Source organism: Artibeus jamaicensis, unplaced genomic scaffold (genome assembly GCF_021234435.1).
Source record: "Artibeus jamaicensis isolate MK-2021 breed Jamaican fruit bat unplaced genomic scaffold, CSHL_Jam_final contig_384, whole genome shotgun sequence".
Taxonomy (NCBI): domain Eukaryota; kingdom Metazoa; phylum Chordata; class Mammalia; order Chiroptera; family Phyllostomidae; genus Artibeus; species Artibeus jamaicensis.
Genome location: NW_026521810.1, coordinates 9,825,718 through 9,845,915, shown reverse-complemented (window position 1 = coordinate 9,845,915; position 20,198 = coordinate 9,825,718). Strand labels below are relative to the sequence as shown.

General features: G+C 42.1%; 1 protein-coding gene and 1 non-coding gene across 6 annotated transcripts in view; one reads left to right on the top strand and one right to left on the bottom strand.

The window, feature by feature from the left end:
• The window catches only part of AFF3 (ALF transcription elongation factor 3), a 593,859-nt gene that overhangs the window by 88,566 nt on the left and 485,095 nt on the right, over nucleotides 1-20,198 (top strand). The window lies entirely within an intron of this gene.
• Nucleotides 4,834-4,964, bottom strand: LOC119046172 (small nucleolar RNA SNORA24). Its single transcript, XR_005081925.1, has one exon. It is a non-coding gene; the product is annotated as a small nucleolar RNA SNORA24 (small nucleolar RNA).

The window sequence follows — 20,198 nt, the reverse complement described above, 5'->3', positions numbered from 1 at the left end:
CCAAGTATGGCCTGCCACTTGTTCTTGTAAATAAAGTTTTATTGGAATAGTCAAGCCGTTCATTTACATATTATCTGTGGCTGCTTGTATGATACAATAGAAGGGCAGCAGTTTTGAAAGAGACCATATGGCCCACACGACCTAAAATATTTGCTATTTGGCTGTTTTACAAAAAATGTTTGCTGACCTCTGGCCAAAGAAAACAGTGGTTTTCAGACCAGCTACAGATTAATAGAATCTAAGAATTAGAATCTTAAGAAGTTTCATTAATTTCCTAGCTTGTCCTCCTCTACCCTCACCAGCTGCATAAGAATCTCTGAGGTTGAGTCTGACTTTAAAAAAAAAACAAAACTCCAAGGTAATTGTGCTGTGCAGTCAGGGCTAGAGACGGCTGGCCTGGAGGGAGAGTGTAGTGGGCGATGCTGCCGGGCAGGGGGCCAGGGCTCACCTTGTGTGAGAGATGATAGTACATTAGCCAGTCTCAGGATGATGCAGGTGAGAAGAAGAGATGGTCCTCCAGGTCACAGAATAAGAACTGCAGAATTTCCACCCCCAAGCCAAGGTAACAAAACGATGTTGATTTTAGTAATAAATGCCGAGTTCTATCCCTAAGTACTAAAGGTCCTCTGAAGAAGTGTTGGGGGATGATTTACTCATGGTAATCCATGTGAAAGTGAGCTAAGAGTTACCTGCAGACTCAAGATTAGCTGACAGTATACAATGATCGGGAGAACGAAACTGAAACAAAACTAACAATAATATCTGTGGCAGTCTCAGACTATGTTAACATAGTTCTTATGAAACCCAAAGGCAAAAGTTTCACTATACTCTGCTTAGGTGAGGTCACATCTGTTAGATTTAAGCTCCTGACTGCTGAGAAGATGGTTAATTTGGCTTTGGATTCTCACCAAGTATGTTGTGTTATGTTATGTTATGTTATGTTATGTTATGTTATGTTATGTTATGTTATGTTATGTTACTTTTACTCGGTTCTACTCTACTCTTTTTTATCCTCACTCGAGGGCATGTTTATTGACTTTTTTAGAGAGAGGGGGAGGGAAAGAGCAAGAAAAGAAGAGGAACATCTGATCTGTTGCCTCTCACACACGCCCTGACCAGACACCGAACCCACAACCCAGGCATGTGCCCTCACTGGGAATCAAACCTGAGACCTTTTGGTTTATGGGGCAGTGCTCCAACCAACTGAGCTACACCGGCCAAGACTATACCACCACCCGCACCCCCCATCCCTCCCCTCCAACCCCCCTTTAAAACAAGATGAGCTGCTTGGGAGGCAGGGAGGTTTGGCCCCTGGGGGGAGGGGGCGGTGTTCAAGCGCAAATTGGATGATCATTTGGCAGAATTAGAGTTGGAAAATATCTGGTGATTGTAGTATCAGGTTTTCCAGAGAAACAAAACTAATTGGCTATGTGTGCGTGTGTGTATATACAAAGAGATTTATTGTAGGGAATTAGCACCCATGATGTGGAGGTCAGCAAATCCCAAGACCCACAGGGTGAGTTGGCAAACTGGAGAGGCAGAAGAGCCAATGATGGAAGTTCCAGTCTGAGTTCTAAGGCCTGTGAGCAAGGAGAACTCATAGTATAAGTACCAGCCTTAAGGTCTGTAGGCTTAAAACACACGAAAAGTCAATGTTTTAGTTCAAATGTGAGGGCAATTGAATGTCCTAGTTCTTGTCCCAGTTCGAAGGCAATTGAGTGAAAGAATTCTCCTTTGCTGGGGGAGGCCAGCCTTTTTGTTCTATTCAGGCCTTCGTAGGATTGGATGAGGCCCACTGGTGTTGGGGAGGGTACTCTGCTTTATACAGGCCAGTGATCCAAATGTTAACCCAATCCAGGAATACCTTCACAGACACACCCAGAATGTTTGATCAGATGTCTGGACACCCTGTGGCCTAGTCTGGTTGACATAAAATTAACCATTACTGTGACTGTCTAACGCAATGTCCTCATTTTGTGGATGAGAAAACAGTCTCAGGAGACCTGAATCCGGGATTTGGGTCTCCTAGAGCTCTTCCTGCCAGACTGTTGACTAGGTGCAGAGGGTGTGCTAGTGACCTATATAGGATTCTCTCCAGTTTCTGGGATTAGATGGACTCTGCTGGGGGGAAAAAAAAGAAGGGATGAAGTATTGCCTAGGAGTGAGAAACCTTAACTAGGAAAAGAGCTACAGCCACTGCAAAGTGTGGTGTGCGGGTTGGAGGAGTCCGTTCATCACCTGGATACAGAGGGGCTCAGTGTGCACCCAGTTGACAGCCATAGGCTTCTGTACTTGGATTTTTCTACATAAACACCCTTCATGCCTCTTCAAGGAGCACCAGATGCCAGTTAATCCTTTAATGCTGTCAAGAGGATGAGGAAGAGAGATCTTTAGACAGGATTCATGCTGGTATGTGTGATTAATTGAATGAAGGTCACCATCGGCCCCACAGACGGAGCCCTTATGTTTTCAGCATATGGCCTGGCCTTGTTGAACCTGAAGATGATTTGGCCAAAAAGAGGCAAGGCACTCAAAGGTTAGTTCTTTCTCTCCAGGACCGTTCCTGACAACCATGGTGGCAGGCTAAGCACCTACCCTGTGTCAAAAGCTGTTTCACATACCTTATTTTTTCTTGGTCCAAAGATATCCGTGGAAGTTATACATTATTATCCCCACTCCACAGGTGAGAAGTCTGAGCTCCAGACACCTTTTCTTCATCATGGGAGAAATGGTTTGAAAATGATACAGCTTCTAATGTAACTCTCGCAGAGTCAACTCTCTGTTACTGTCAAACAGCAGAATTTGAAACTCCATGGCGGCTAACCTGTTGACACCCAGCACACTTCAGGTGTTGTATAAATAAAGTCAACAGGCTGACTTTTGAGTAAAACATAATTTTTCAGCTGCTGCTAAGAGGAAGATAATTGATGAGAAAAGGTAAATATCAATGCCTTTTTGATTACCTGTTGTTTTAGATTGCCTCGGCTTCTCTTCATCATTGCACAGAAACTTAACAGCTATGCAGAGGAGCCTCTCAGTATAAATTTCCTCCTTTCCACTTCCCTCTCGTCACATTTCCTCACACCCTTTAAGAGAAGCCCTGCTCCTGGGGAAGGCAGGAATTAGTTGTTAACTTTCTAATTATTACAAGTGTGTTCAACAAATCCCTGAGGAGAGGCGTGCATGTTGCAGGTGCCCATGTGAGAGCAAATCCATGAGAGGCTGCTGGAGCAGACGTTACAGGTGCGCCCTTCCCGTCCTGCCCTCCAGGAGACGTAATTTAGGGTAATAGTGAATGGATTGTGAATGCCGAGGAGTTTTGTGTCTTGATTTACAAATGCATTATCATTAAGCTCTAAACTGTATAAATTGGAAAATGGATCCACCAAGCTGAATGGCAATCTCTAAATCCAGCTCCTGCACTTAGAATAGGGTAGGGTCAGATGGGTAGGCAGTTGGAGAGTTTGGTGTTAACATGGGGTTCTTATGAATCCATGCTAAGCAAGAATAGTCCTAGAAGGCAGCTCTGGATAGCTACCCAACAAACTGGGCAGGACACCCTCATGGCCCTTTCCTACATTCACTTATGGATGAGAGGCGAGGGGGTGAGAAGTTAGCTGATTCTGAGCTACTTCTGCCATTTTTCTTTATAACTTTACAATTTACTTAAGTTTTGTCTATTTCTGAAATCATAAATAGAAATCTTAATCTTATTCTTTCCTCTATTAAATTAATTTTAATACTGAAACTTGAAAAAGAAACTGAGTGTGGCATGATAGCTTATCCCTACATTGGCTCTTGGGTAAAATAAATTTAGTTCATACGTGAGCAGCCAAACAAACACGGCAGTAGCACACCGTCCGTACAGTAAGCTCAAAAGTCTGTTTTCCATGCCGCCCCGACTCCAGCCCCCTTCTGTGATTGAACATCCCAGGGCCCTTTGAAAATGCATTTGTGTTTTTTGTTGAATGCATCTCAGGTCTTGAGGACTCACAGCCTGGAGAGGTATTGATTGCATTTAAGGGTCCATTACTTAGGTAAACCAAATAATGTAACTGATCTTGGCTCTAATTGATCAAATCTTTCCCACAGTGTTGGAAAGATTGTAATCTAATTACTTTGGTTCCTGGTTTCTAAGGTGAAGGTTACATTTTGCTGAAATTTATCCTGTTTCAGCAACCTCTCCTTATCCGATGTCCAATCTTGAAACACAGGTACAGTGTGTGTTGTACAAGTGTGAACTTGGAGGTGCACACATGGAGAGACATAACAAATCAGCTGCACCTCTGAATCTCCCTGGGTTTTAATTTCTACTCTTTATGAATGACAGATAAGAAATGTGAGCCATGTTAGTTTTTTCCTTTTAACTTTTTACAGCATGACAGAGGGTGGTAGTGCCTCATCAGGTCCACTACTAGCCTCTCTTGTTTCTCCTAACAAGCTTTGCCTCATCCTAATTCTTCCCCTTTCTCGAAGTAGAAGATCTATTACCAGCTTCAAAACATGCAAGCACAGAATGTGTGAAGACTGTTGTTAAAAACTGTTGAGCTGCTGATTTATCCATGTATCAGCTACCCTGATCTTAATGAGCTCTTAACTAGTCTTTTTTTGACTGTTAATATTTTTTATTTTTAATCACAGTTGACGTACAATATTATAATAGTTTTCAAGTGTATAGCTCAGCGATTAGACATTATATATCTTACTAAGTTATCATCCTGATAAATCTAGTACCATCTGACACCATACATAGTTATTACAATATTATTGACTGTATTCCCTATGCTGCACTTTACGTCCCCATGACCTTTTTTTTTTCTTTTTTGCAGTCAAGAATGTTACTTGTGCAAGTCAGAATCTGATACCAATTAAATGGTGAAAACTTTGCCAGTAAACAAGAATATGCTCTTCCATGGCTAGGAGGGGAGACTGCCACAGTTGACAGGTCCCAAAGACATGTGGACGCCATGACTGTTCTTTAACAGCCAGTTTGTACTCTGCAATCCCATCACTTCTTCACCCATTCGCCCAACTCTCCTCCCATCTTTAAGGGAGACCTTTTAACATTTTCTGTAGTACTAGTTTGGTGATGATGAGCATGAGCTCCTTCAGCTTTTTCTTGTTTGAGAAGGTCTTTATCAGATGTCTTTAGATTCTAAATGGTAGCATTGCTGGGTAAAGTAATCTTGGTTGTAGGTCCTTGCTTTTCAAAACTTCAGATATTTCTTGCCAGTCCCTCCTGCAAAGTTTCTGTTGAGAAATCAGCTGACAGTCTTATGGGAACTCCCTTGTAGATAACTGCTTTTCTCTTGCTGCTATTAAGACTCTGTCTTTAATCTTTGCCTTTTTAATTACCATGTGTCTTGGTGTGGGCCTCATTGCACTCAACTTGTTTGGGACTCTCTGTGCTCCCTGGTATTGTATGTCTGTTTTCCTTCACCAGGTCAGGAAGATTTTCTGTCATTTTTTTAAATACAGGTTTTCAATTCTCCATTCTCTCTTCTCCTTCTGGCAACCTCATGATGCAAATGTTGGTATACTTGAAGTTGTCCCAGAGGCTTCTTATACTCACTTAATTTTTTTGGATTATTTTTTCTCTTTCCTGTTCCGATTGGGTGTTTTCTGGTTTCTTATCTTTCAAATCTCTGATTCAGTCCTCTGCTTCCTCTACTCCACTGTTGATTCCCTGTAATACAGTCTTCATTTCAATTAGTATATTCCTCATTTTTGATTGGTTCTATTTTTGTGTTTTCTAATTGTTTTTGTTCCCTCTTTGTTGATGTTCTCACTGAGATCACTGAGAATCTTTAGAACTAATGTTTTGAACTCTGCACCTGATAGATTGCTTATCTCCATGTTGTTTAGTTGTTTTTTTTTTCTGGAGTTTTGTTCTGTTCTTTCATTTTAGACATGTTTCTTTGTATCCTCCATTTGGCAGCCTCCCTGTGTTGGTTTCTATGTATTAGGTGGAGCTCCTACATCTGCTGGGCTTAGTAGAGTGACCTTATGTAGTAGGTGTCCTGTGGGGTTTAATGGTGCAGCCTCCCATCACCCAAGCTGAGTGCTCCAGCTGTACCCACCCCCTGTGTGGGCTGTGTACTACCTTCTTTGTAGTCGAGCTTTGATTATTGTTGGCACATTAATGGGAGGGATTTACCCCCAGGCTGAATAGCTGCAAGGACTGGCTGTGACCATGACCACTGTGGAGGATCAGCTGTGCTGGGCCTGACCCCACGGGGCAGGACTTACTTCAGCAGGGCTCTGGTGCCCACTGAGCCCTCCTCTTGAGTGTGTTGTTTGTGGAGGTGGCCTTGTGGAGGTTGCAAGTCAAGGTCAGCCACCACCTGTGACCGCCCCAAGCCACCTGGCTTGAGCTGCAAAGTGATCTGCAGATGAGAGTGAGTAGACACTGCTACTTATGCTGGGCTTGGAGGCGCCCAGGGGAAGCCGAGCTATGAATCAAGGCTGGCTGCCACTAGTTCTAAGTGGCCTGGGGCCACTTAATGAGAGATATAGGGAACACTGAGGCCAGATGCTGCTTGTTTGAGAGATTTTAGGAAAGTCTGAAGCATGAGCCAAGACAGGCTGTTAGTATGGAAAAGGCACTGGAAATAGCTTGGGTGGGCCCACAAGTTGGATGGGATGGGATGTCAGGGAGTCACCAGGGTGGGGCAACAGTGTTAGCCAGGTGTGCTAGATGGTTAGCTAGATACCGTGCCAACTTGACAGCTCTGTGGGGGGGGGGGTGGCTCAGAATAGGAACAATGGCCTCTGGAGCACTTCTCTCTGGGAGAAAGCAGCCACTCCAGCTCTTGCCCTGACATCAGACAGTTCAGTTCCTCCTTGTATGTAGCCGGTGCCTTTGGGGCTGCTATCCCAGTGCTGGAGCTCAGAGGGAGTGAGTCCTAGTAAGTCTGTTTGCAGGCCCTTTATGAGGAACTCTCTTAGCCACAGTCCCTATTGGTTTATGCAGCCCGAGTTATGGGGACTTCTCTTCCCAGCACTGGAACCCTGGGCTGTGGTCCTGGTATGGGGCTGGGACCTCTCACTCCTCAAGGGGGACCTCCATAGCCTCATAATCTCTCTGGATTTTTATCCACTACATGCGGGTGTGAGACCAGCCTGATCTGCATCTGTGTCCCTCCTACCAGTCTTGCTGTGGCTTTTTTCTCTATATCCTTAATTGTAGGACTTCTGTTAAGTTAGACTTCGTGTGGTTCCGAATGATGGTTGTTCTGCAGTTTAGTTGTAATTTTGATGTAGTTTTGGGAGGATTTGAATACTGCATTTACCTATGCTTCCATCTTGAATTCAACTAGTTTTAACTAGTCTTGCTGGCAGCCCTCTGCACCTTCCTGAGAGGTATTACATTGGCTCAGTTTGAATTTTCTGGTTCTTTCCAGAAACAATTTTAAGCTTCCTTAGTTAGACCTGGTTTAACCTGCAGGTTAAAATGTGGGTCTGGGGGGAGAGTGAGCGGATGCTAAACAAAGTGGCTTGTTAACTACCCTAACTAGTAGTACAACCATATTTAAAGAAGACTACCAGAATGACTGTTGGAGTTAAAAAAGACAGATCATGCTGTGGGCAGAAATCAGAAATTGAGTTAAAAGATAATATACCCAGCATTCCTGAAATGCCATAGTTACCAGAAAACTTGGTGGCAGTCTCAGGGTGGAGCAAAGAGCCAATTGTGCACTTCTTCTGTCTAGATAGGGGAGGATTGGAAATAGACCCTGGAATGTCACACTTTTCCTTCAATGGCACTGTCTATCAGTCTACGTTAATTAAAGTGCAGCAGGCATGCCCTCACCCCACAGAAGAGATAGTCAGCATCACTTGCTGTGTGGGAGTTAGTGAGTGTGGTCCAGCCTATCTGCATTTGTAGGAACAGCATGGAGACTAACTGGAGATGAGTAGGGGACACTCTGCCCTGTTGGTTTTTGGGAATTTCTCTTGGTTGGGCAAAATCTTACATGTACCAGTCTTTACTACTTTGTTAAGAATGTGTGTTTATTAAGTATAAGTGTTGTGGGACTTACACTGTAAGTAAGTAATATCTTAAAATTAAACAAAACACAATCTATAGAGACATCTTTTCTAACAAAACCAAGTATTAGAACTCTCAGCCAGGCTGGTGGGATGCATGAGTCTGCATGAGAAACGTCTTATCTGCTGTGTGGGTGGATTCTCTCTAAGGCCTAAAAATGTAAGGTGACTAGAATGTGCTTCACAGGAATGTTGTGAGTCGATATACTGAGAGTTCCAAGTGTAATTCTGCCATTTTAATGGGTTTAATCGTCATGCTAAGAAGCTGAAATGCAGAGGAGCGCAGTAACATTTCTTGAAAGTCTGTATGAAAGAAATGCAGAGTATACCTGACTTGGCCTTCCTCCCACTCTGCCCACTGGACTACTTATATTTTCCCAACTCTTGATTTCAAGCTTATAGAGAAGTTGAAACAAGGGTGTAATGAACTTGAAAAATGCTCTCTACCCCATTCATCAGCCATTTTCCTACACTTGCTTCATAGCTCTCACTTTGCGTTCTGAATATTCAGAAGAATGTTGCATATCATGACAGTTCATCCCTAAACATTTCAGGTGTATCTTCTAAGAATTAGTTCATTTTCTTGTGTTATGTGCTGGAGAGTTGGCTCTGACTCTCGGTGACCCTGTGAATGACTGATATCCACAGTGTCCTGTCCTCAGCAGCCCTGCTCAGCTCTCATAGACTCATGGGTATGGCTTCTTTTATGGTGTCAGTCCATCCCACACCAGGTCTTCCTCTTTTCCTGATGCTTTCTGTTTTCCCCAGCCCTGTTATTTTTCTCCAAAGAACCCCATGTTTTCATGATGTGCCCAAAGTAAGACAGCTTTGATTTCATCACTTTTGTCTCCAGTGATCTCTCAATCTGTTATCATTAAAACATCAGGAAAATGAAATTTCCCCAATTGTTTCAATAATTGTAGGGTGTTTTTTTTTTTATCCCAGATTTAGTCAAGGAACACATATGGTATTTATTTAGTTGGCACATCTCTTTTGTCTGTTTTTATTCTAGAATAGTCCCTCAGCTGTTTTAAAGTGTTTTGTGACATTGACCATTCTGTCAGTCCAGGCCTGTTATTGTGGAATGTCCTGCTGTCTGTATCTGGTCAATTGTTTTAAAATGCCACCTAAGGAGAGTTGCCTTCCCCACGCTGCACCTCGGGGAGCACACAGAGTCGGTCTGTCCTGTTTGTGGTGGTGTTAGATTTGGTTATGTGGTCAAGTGGTGTCTCCTAGATTTTTCTACCCTAGAGGCACTTTTCTGTGTTTGAGACCAGGTGAATATCCCATTGTCCAGCAGTCTTTTGTAGGAGTTTTAACATCTACTGGTAGTCTTTGCTTGAATCAATTACAGGCATGTCTCATTTTATTGTGCCTCTTTTTATTGTGCTTCACAGGTGTTGCATTTTTTTACAAACTGGAGGCAAGACCCTCTACCTTCAAAAAGATCAACTCGTTTTTTTCCGACACTTATTTTGACATGGTGGCCCAAATTCGCATGTCTCCGAGATATGCCTGTATCACATTGGTGGTGACTGTGCCCTCATATTTAAGAAAAAAGTCAATTGTACTTTGGGTACCAGAGATACAAGTTTAGGGAGAGACAGAAGTATGTCCTTTTTACTAAAAAAAAAGAAATTTGCTTTTAAAATTTTTTAAACGAAGTTTTAAATGGAATTTGTAAATGTAAATATCAATAAATAATATCCTGTTAATTTTGAGTGCAGATTTTTAAATTTTGAGTTTATTTGTACACTGTAGTTTAAACTTTGCATTAACAATTGCAGAGTTGAATTCTTGTTATTGGTAGTTACTGCAATATTTGGAACAGAAGTTGGTGAACGCTTTTAGTTCCTGAGTGAAAGATCTCAATATAGATGTTTAACTGTAGAAATATCACCAAGGAATTTATGAAGCTCTGAATGAACCTGTTGTATTTTTTAAGCAGTGCTTATTTGAGAAATTACTTGTGATAAATGAGTTTCACTAATTAAATCATACACTTCCATAGTCCATTACAGATAAAACTAGACTAGGAAATAAACATAATTAAAGTAAACATGCCCTTGTAATTAGTAATTGTTTCTGCCATTTTAAGCAAATTTTAGAGTCAGAGAGAGCTGCTTCACTATAAACCTAATAATGAAGCTTGTGATAACAGGTGTAAATTAACTCAATGGAAAACATTTACACTGTAATGTGCTAAATTAAAAATGACATTAACAAGTCTCATTTTCAAATTCTCCATAATTAGCATTTGTTCAACCTGGAGATGAGTAAGTGCTGTGCAAGGGTAGGTGTCTTTATTTATAGCTTGTGACATTCGTCATGGCCTCTTCTTTGTTAAATTGTAACCAGCAGAGATGAATTTCTTCTTAAAATAGCTCATATTTATATGATCTTAGGCAGTTCCAGCAAAGGGTAAAATGTGACGTTTACTGCTGTCATTGCTCTGAGGAACATGCAGGCTTTGGTCAAGGACACAATGGCCGTGAAATACTGAGGGTGGGTTGAGTGTGGAGATACAAAGGTACCACGGCAATAACGTCCAAGACACGATAAAATATTAGGATTCCCTCGAGTGTCTCCCCGTAGTGCACATATGTGCTTCTAAGTGCTTTGAATCGATGTTTGTTTCTGCAAATAAATATTATCTTAAAGGCTTTCTTTTATGGCGCTCGTTAATATAAGTGAGAAACCAGAGAGCAGAGGAAACAGCTTTGCAGCTTAATTTGTCACAAAGGACATGATGCTCTACTCCTTACAGAGAATTTCATCAGTACTCTAATGATGGAATGAAGAACTGAAGCATTGTTGCACTGATAAACATTGGCTTACAGCTTTTGGTTGACTTTTTTTTTAAGGCAAGATTTTAATCACTCTAACTGAATTTAAAAAGAAATTGTCAAGGACATGTACTGTGGATTTTTTTTTTTAGTTTTTTGTTTTTCAATTTTGAGTTTATTTTATTCAGGTTATTTTGTGGTTTACCCTAGAGGTAAAGGATAAAAAGGCTTATCAGAACAGGGTCTGTGCTGTGCCCTTCTTAAGCTTGGCACATCGAAGGCACTCAGTAATATTTGGAGAAGCCTTAAGACTCAGCATCCACTGAGTTCTGAAGCCTACAGTCTTACTGGGGAGACGAGGTACAGCAGTGTTTGCTTTGTACTGTGGGCTCTCGGAGTCTGCTGCCTGCCCTCTCACCCCGCAGATCTGGGGGGGACTCGTCAGCCTCCTCAATTGCAGGAGCCAGTTCCTTGTAACAAATCCACACACGCACACACACACACATACCCTGTTGGATTGGTTTCTCCAGAGAAACCTGACTCATACACTAACATAGCAGGGTTGTAGAGGAGGTTAGAAATAATATTTATGTATTTATATTTCCCAGAAGAGTAAATATTTATTGGTACCGTAAAGGGAAGATTTAAAGCAGTTCTTAGCTGAATGCCTGACAGATCATGAGAACTCCATAATGATAGCTGTTCTTCCTAAGAAGTTTGCTCTCACTTGGCTGTTTCCTGTGCTTCTTAGGGGCAGAAGGAGGACACTGGTGAGAATGTGGCTGCTGCCGGTGGCTGCTAACGGCTGACAGTCAGCCGCTTCCTAGATCATCAATTGCTTGCTATTCTGAGGTGATTTCACAGTCTTTTCTGGCACTTGATTAAAGAAAAGAGTCAATTCCTCTGCCTCCTCCTGTTCTCAACCCCCCTCAACCCCCTACCCTTTGCCATGGCCAGCTTCTCACTCCTTCCACTCCTGCTCCTTTTAGACCAGTGCTGTGTCAGCCCTCTGCATTATGAGGATGGCTGCTTAGGCAGTGGAGGTGCTCAGGAGCCTCTGGGCTGAGGCTGTTTCTCCCAGACCGGATTGCCATCTTGTACTTGCTGCCCCCTGCCACTCCCCACGACCCCTGCCACCCCACCTTGTTCCTATCAGCCTCTTCAGGCCAGCTTCCCTGCTTCTTGTGCTGGTCTGACTTACCAGACAGCAAGACAGCAGTGGGACAGGAAGGGTTGATGGGCCTCTGAATGGACAATATTGTTTTCTTTTTCCTCTTCGGCACATGTGCAGAGTAGTTTTGAAGGGACGTAAACGTAGCAACTTCTTCGAAACTCAGTTTCAGAGATCAACCAAACCCAAATGCTGTGTTACACATCCACTGGCCAGTGAACCAGCAGACAGCAGGCTGCTAACCCACAGAGAGGGAAGGGGTAGCTCTGCATAAGTGCAGTACTTTCATCTGGAGATTATCTCCTTGTACCATTCTCAGTATTTGTGTCTTAGAGGGCAGGGGCAAAGGAAAACAGAAAGAGCCATTTTACTCAAAACATGGAAATGCCTATGAATATATAGATATCATTTCTGCCAGGAAATGAATGTTTACGAGCTCTAACCCACAAGATATTATTCTGCTAGTTGTGGAGGGAGGGCAGGCGTGGAGGACGTGAGCTGCAGGCACTGACTGTCACTGATAAGATGGTGAGGAAGGGTAAGCCAGCAAGGCTTGCCACCATCACAGCTCCCAAATACATTCCCTCCTGGCCCCGTGGCCGGATGGGAAGGAAACTGTCGCCATGAGATCTAATTACCAGAGCCGAGATGCTCAGGTGCGAGCTGCCTATTACAAAAGCCCAGGGCACACGCTCTCAGGAGGATGACCAGTGTTGAGATACTGAAAAAATAATTTTGGCAGCAAATTTAAACTCAGATGAGCTCCACAAGGAGCTGCAGATGTAGAAATGCAGTCTAGGTGTTCATAAAAAATGAAAACAAAAAAATCTCCACCACAACTACAAAAACCTTTGAATTCAATATTTCAAGCCAAACCATAGTTGTACAGGAATGTGTGAAAACGAATGCACATGAATTCGTTTTGTAAGGCCTTTGAAAAGCTTGTAATTAAGGCAAAGATCACAGTTGATAGTTTGGTAGATGGCAATAGTAAACAAAACTGCTCTTTGTTGTACGTATTGGTTGAAAAAAAACACTTTATTTTCTAGTATTCTTCATCATGAAACTTTTTTTTAATACAGCTCTATTTTCCCTTCTTTTATGTCCAATTTCTCTGAAAATAAAAATCTCAGGTGCAGTGAAGCTATTTTGCATCTTTTCCAATATCACAGTCTCCCCACGTAATTGCACAGAATGTATTTTCATGGCCCTGGACCAAATCCTACCAATTCCTATCCTTATGTGCAGCAGAGCCTGTGTTCTGCACATGTCACCAAGCCTGGGAGCTACACAGTGTTGCTGTCAGAAGAAGATGCTTGCTGAGGGCACAGAGGACATGCATTGCACACTGTCATCCCACCTGCCCTTCCTGTTTGGGGCTGAGGCCCCAGGTTTTTTCAAAGCCAAATTGATATTCTTGTGAAAGGAGCATCTGGCTCTTTGGCAGACCCACAGAAGTTATCTTGGTCATTCGAGAGTTTCTTCTGCATTTATCACATGGTTTAGATATTGACAGGGTTCCTGGCATTTTAATGTCCTAGATTCTGGGCATGAGAAATGTGAAAAAGCTGAAGTCTGTTTGTACTTGCAAAGCCTCTTTGAAATTAGTAAGGCTGAAAATATCTTTTTTCCTATTTAAGAAAGTTCTAACTTGTGTCATACCTGCATTCATGGATGATTTTTAAATTTTTAATATCCACCTGATCTGCTTTATGCTAGAGAGAAATCTCAGTAAGAATTACAGAGAAGTGGTCTTGAAAACTATTCACTGAGAAAACTAAAATAAAATTTTAAGCTTTTCTTTAAATATTTTGAAATTCAGTGCTATTTATTGAGCGACTACGGTGAGCCAGGCAGTATGTGCCAAGCCAGACACCACGGGTGAGCTCAGGCTGCTGTAACAAATCTACCATTGTCTGGGTGGCTTAAATGATAGCCTTTTAATTCTTAAAGTTCTGGAGGCTAGAAGTCCAAGATCATGGTGTCAACAGATTTGGTTTCCAGTGAGATCTCTCTTCCTGGCTTGCAGAAGGCTGCCTTCTGGCTGGGTCTCCGTGTGGCAGAGACAGAGAAAGTTTGGTCTTTTTTCCTCTTCCTGTAAGGACACTAAACCTGTTCTAGGGGCACCATTCTCATCACCTCATCTAAAACAAGATACCTTCTGAAGGCCCCCAAACACCATCGCATTGGGGGTTAGGACTTTAACATATGGATTTGGGAGAGAGAGAAATATTCAGTCCATAACACCACGTTAGAAATTCGAGTTATTCTTTATCAAACCTCAGAAAGCCTTTCCAGCCCATGCCACTCATATTTCATGTGACCCTTCTTTCTTTTATTAAATAATTTATTCACGTGGATGCATTGAGCTAACTTTGGTTACTTAGTAAGTTTGGTTTTTTTGTTTGTTTCTTGGCTGCTGTTTGCCCATTTGTTTCTCAGTCATAAGATAGTTTCAGGGGTGTGTATCTCCACGTCTGTAACTCGCTCCATCTTCTAGCACAGTTTTTGTTTATGTAACAAAAACCTACTGTGGACCTACTGTGTGCCAGGCATAGTTCTGGCAACAGCTTTCCTATTGGAGCTTATATTTTATTGGACCAGATAATCAAGGAACAACTAACTTCAGACTGAAATATATTTGTGCTATAGAGAAAGTGAAATGGGTACTAGGGGGCTAGATAGGGAGTGATCACAGGTGGAGGGCAGCACTCATTAGGGTGGCAGGGGAAACCCCACTGGCCAGGAGACATTTGACCTAAGATCTGAGAAGTTAGCCACACAGAGGTCTTGGGGGAACGCTTTTCAAACAAAGGAAACAGCAGGGACAAGGGCCTTTCTCCTAGCTCATTCACAGGACAAAGAACAGAGAAAGAAGGCCAGTGTGCAGGAGCTGAGCTAGCAAGCAATGGTCATGGGCTGGAGAGGTGGTGGGGTGAGGTGGGGGTGTATGAGATGAGCTTGGTGGGGGGAGCATGGCTGGAGCTTTGGAGGCGATGCTAAGGAGTTAGGTGTTTATTCTAAATGCAGAGTGAAGCCATGGGTGGGTTTAAAGCAATAGAAGAACAAGATTTTATTAGCACTGCAGGTTTATTCAATAAATACCATGATTATAGTAGTAGTGAAATCTGTATGTAATTATACATAATAATTGCTGTGTACTTGCTATGGTGTGAACACTCCTTTCCTACTCTGGGTTAAAAGACAAAGGGAACATTTTATACAAAATGAACAAATGAATTCTATATCTCTGTGTTTCTAATGGTTTAATATTCATCATTTGGAGAAGATACACATTTTTATCTACGTGTGGCATAAATTGCTCATCGGAGCAGGGCATGTCAATTTTAGCTAAGGTCGCCTCTTAATTTTGATTGTGTATCCCTTGTGGCTGCATGTCAAAATATGACATATCAGCATGGGCCAACTTGGATTTAATGACTAGGAAACCATGGAATTTATATGATTTGGGGGGATGTGGCGGTTTTTCTAATGCCAATTCCAAGGATAAATGGCATGGAGGTTATCTGATTAATTGGACAAGCATAAACTCTAGCTTCAGCCGTCTGCCTGTCATCTGAACACAAAATAAGATTGGTCGACTTAGCATTCCAGAATTAAAATCATGACACTTCTTTTACTGTTAACAGAGTATTTTGCTTTGTATTACACTTTTACATAAGCATTGAAAGTGCCCAGCATATTTATAATAATCATTCCTTATGAGTGAGGTATTTTCCAAGGTGTATTTCAAAAACACCCTGGCTCTCTGAAGTTCAAGGGTGACCAAAGCCATGTCTTTGCAGTGAGACCCATTTCATCGTTTCTGTAAGAACCTATTTGCTACTTTTGTGGAACTGGAAAACCCCATGAGCTCAGGAGGCTGTTACGAAGCTTCTTTGCTGACATGCTACTGGTAGAGCCAGGACTTGAATCCTCATGAGATGATTTTTTTTTTCAGCACATGGTTTTAGCTCTGCATTGGCCTTGTTTCAGAAGATCCAGGGAGAGACCTGGTTTGGCTTAACTCTCAAGGTGATGAAGAGGGAGGCTGTTACCCTGATGAGCATTTGACTGGGCTGTCTGCGAGCCCAGGTGCCACCCTGACCCCATCAGACGAGTCCCTTGGCTGGAAGAGCTGGCGTTGAGTCTGTATACTTTCCTCCAGGGAGTAAAATAAATAAAGATTCTGCGATGTTTGCAACTGGTAACTTTCACCACTCCTAAGAGGACCAACCACTGAAATACTCCTAACACATTCAAATTTAATTCATATGTGTTTTTAAATTGTGAGAGTTTGTTACTTTTTATGAATCTCAGTAATAACATTTAGTAGTAGTTGAGCCAAATACTCAGAGCGTCTACAGAACCCACTGTATAGATTTTAATGTTTTGTTATTCATGCCAGTTTTTCTTTCATTGTATTAACATGTCCTGCTTTTTTTTTTACTTGAGTAATGTCTTACAGTGCAGGAGCAATTTCTTTGTTAAAAGTATAGAAAGGATGTGTAGTATGCCCTCCTTACAGGTAAAGACACTGATAATTTTTGAGAGGTAGATGTCTGGCAAGTTGTGGAACTTGCCAGAATGGGTCTCCCATTCCGGATGTACAGACATCAAGCATTGCACTTCCACTGCCGTTTCACACTGCCTTTCTTGTAGCAGGAAGAAACTGCTAAATGCCAAGGTCATTCAAGTTGAAGTCTTTCCAGTTAGGAGGGAGGCATCCGGATAGTAAATATTCACCTAGAGTATTTCAGGATTTCTTTTGCACTGGTTTATTAGGAAGTTCAAAGTGATCAAGGATACAGTTCTCTTCAGGATTAGGATCTGTTTGTGTTGAAATGGAAGTGTATCTGTTTTAGAATTCATAGACTAGAATTTGATAAGATTTAGTTCTTGCATTGTTCTGTTGAACTGGGGACACAGAAAGATGTTTGGACCAGACAGGATGGTAATAGGGGGAGAGGGAAGAAAGGTTTATATATTTTTCCATATATGCCTGTGTTTCTTAGGTTTCATGAAAACTCTCACTACCTTTTACTTCGTAAGTCCTAATAAGAGGGAAAACATATGGAGGCTAAGAAACTTGCTGCAGTATGTAACGGACTACAATTACAACCGAAGTCTGTCTGACTCCACTCAGAAAGCGTATTCCGCAGCTGATTGAGGTTTCACCCTTTAGTCCCACCTCCTCGTTCTCCTCTTCGTATGCAGCCCAGTGGGTCCTCTCCTCTCAGGGGATCTGCCCCATCACTGTTCAGGCTGACTTCTCAGCCAGTCCAACAAAACAACACTTCCCAAAGCCCTGAAACCATGTTTTCTAACACTGCTTTCACTTGTGGTGGTCCGTGAGAAAACCCTTTATAGAAGAGGCTAGCCTTTAAGTATCACATAAATAAGCAAGTGCTTTACAGTCTCAGGTCTGCATTGCTCTTGGGGGGCATGTGCCGCAGCCCTGGACATGCTGACACCAGTTTTAGCCACCACCTCAACATCCTGCTTTCATCAGGGGCCTGTGGTAGTCCTCTGCTGTAAGCGATAAGAATGCAAAAGTAGAACATCATCTCTTACTCCTAATGACTAGAAATGTGGTCTGTTGTAGTGTTCTCTCTTTGCCCTTTCCTGATGAGAGGGAGGTCTCCAAGACCATTTGGAACTTTTGAAGCTCAGTGATGTATGAGGGCTGAATTAGTAAAATAATGGCCTCTTAGCTGGATTGGACTCTTTCTTGGAGCAAAGGAATGCTGGTGTCACTGGGCAGGGAGCTGACTCTTTGTGTGAAGGGCTGTGCCAGGGACTCAAGGGAAATGGAATTCCAAGTTGTTTGTCACGTTTTCTTTCTTTAAGGAGATTATGGTCTAATGAGGGAGGCTCTAAGCAACAGTTATCTTAGTACTTAATAGCATTGAACAAACAGGGTCAAAATGACTGCAGGTTTAGAAAGGTTTAGCAGAGAAAGTAAGGACAGATGAGCATGGGGGAGCAGTCAGCAGAGTTTGGTGAGGAGGAGAAGCTTTCTGTGAAAGAATGACAAGGGTCAGGAGACAGGGTGGTAGACAAGGGACACAAGGTAGATACAGTTTCAGTTGGAGAGCGTGGTGTGTCAGTCAGTGGATTTTAAATGGTCAGTCGTATTGAGGCAGATGCTTGCCAGGCTGAATTATTATAAATCTATGTATGGATATTTTTAAGAAATAGAATGGTTGAGATGAAAACTCAGTACATTGTAAGAAATAGAAAAATTAAGATGAAAACTCGATTTAACAAACATTTATTCAGTGCTCCTTTGATCTAGGTTCAGGGGAGAACAAAGATGAGTGCCCGCCTCAGAATTCTCAGTCTCCTGAGAGAGATGTGAAAATGAATTTTAGGGATGTGAACCCAGCGCGCCTGGAACAAGGAGGAGGCAGCAGTCTGCTTCCTAGAGGAGAGGAGGGACCTTTCAGTAATGGCCACAGTCAGTGGGGCCTGGGGAAAAGAGACAGAAGAGGGATTTCAAGCCAAGTAAGAAGGTTAACAAAGGCATGTGTACCAAAAAGAGCACGAAGCACTGAGGAGCAATCCTGTGTCTCTAGACTGTAGACCTGTGTAGGAGACCCACTTGGACAGAGCTAAAGAGGGAAGCTGGAAGTTCATGGGAGGTGGGAGAATATCTTCTTTGTCATGTGGAAGGTTCTGGACATCAAGTGTGGTAGAACATATTTGAGAAATTGTGAATTTGATTGGATAGCTACTAGGAAGCCATTACAGGTTTGTGAACAGAAAAGTGGCATAATGAAGGTGGTATTTCATTTACCTGTAAGTTCTGTTGTAATAGTTTTTCCCATTATAAAAGCAAATTACAGTAATTTCAAAAAATTCATAGGTAGAAAAACTATAAAGGAGGAAATCAACATGTGGCATAGTTCCATGACCCATAGAAGTTAAATCCTTTGCGTGCTTTGTTACATTGCAGTCTTGTCGGTGCATATACGTGTCACCGGTGAAATCATGGGAAGATTTTGGACTGGATCCCAATCTCTTTGCCCCCAACTACAAGCTGTGAGATGTCTTTCACTTGCTTTCTTCAGTACTTACAAAATACCTGAGAAATAAAATCAAAACTGTCTTTGTACTGTTAGTCCACAAAGTGGTTGAGATTGTTTACTCTTTTCTGGGTCTTTCTGTAAAATACTTTTGCTATGTGAACCCTTCTCTTTCTGCTGTGTACACACTTGGACATTGTTTTGGGGGCGTCTTGGTCTCTCCAGATCGTTTTCAATTTGAGGAAACTTCAAGTCAACTTGACTGATACTGAAGACTGGAATCCTGGAGAGAATAAGGGGCCAGGTGATGTGTTTGGCTGAAATTTGTGGAAGTGGGAACGTCCATGAACGTGGCAGGAAAGCAGCAGGGTGTGGTAGATGTGCACACTCAACCCCAGTGTCCACCGTGCTCTTCTGTGTCCTCTGGAGGACCCGCCCCATGAGGTGGCTTCACTACAGAAGAATGATTCCCGTATTGTCTTTGCCTTTCCTCCTTTTTTCTTTTTCCCTTAATAACTTGATGAGTATTTTGGGGGTGAGAAGAAATGAAGCCAAGAATTTTGTAATTTGAAACATTGACTTTGAAAGTCTTCCCTTTGCTCCTACATTTCCAAGTCTATAGAAACCCAAATCAAACAACTAAAAACCGAAAACCACAGCAACCCTCAAGGTTGATGTTGAGAATACTGTCATTGATTTCCTCATGGAACCATATATATAAAATGTGAGCTTTCATATTTTACCTTCCTCCCGTGTGTGGATCATACCCTGTTGTATAGTTTTGAATCTTGCATTTTTGCTGATATTGTACACATTTATCATTAAATATCATTACATTTACCATGAAAACAGATTCATAATACTTAGTTATATAAATGTACCATGTGCTATTGTGGACAATCTTGTATAGAATTCATTGCACATGTCACTGATAATTCCTTTAGCAAAAATTCTTAAAAATAGAATTCCTAATTGGAGGATGTAAGCCTTTATATAGTTTTAGATATGTTGCCAAATTAATTTCCCTCCAGAAAGATTTGACCTGTTTTGCTATCAGCAGGAGCATATGAGACCTCCTGCTATCCTGCACTGTGGTTAGTATTGAAGATTATATTTTTTAGCTCTTTGCTTACTGGTATTTCTGGTTCTCTCTTTTTAAAAATT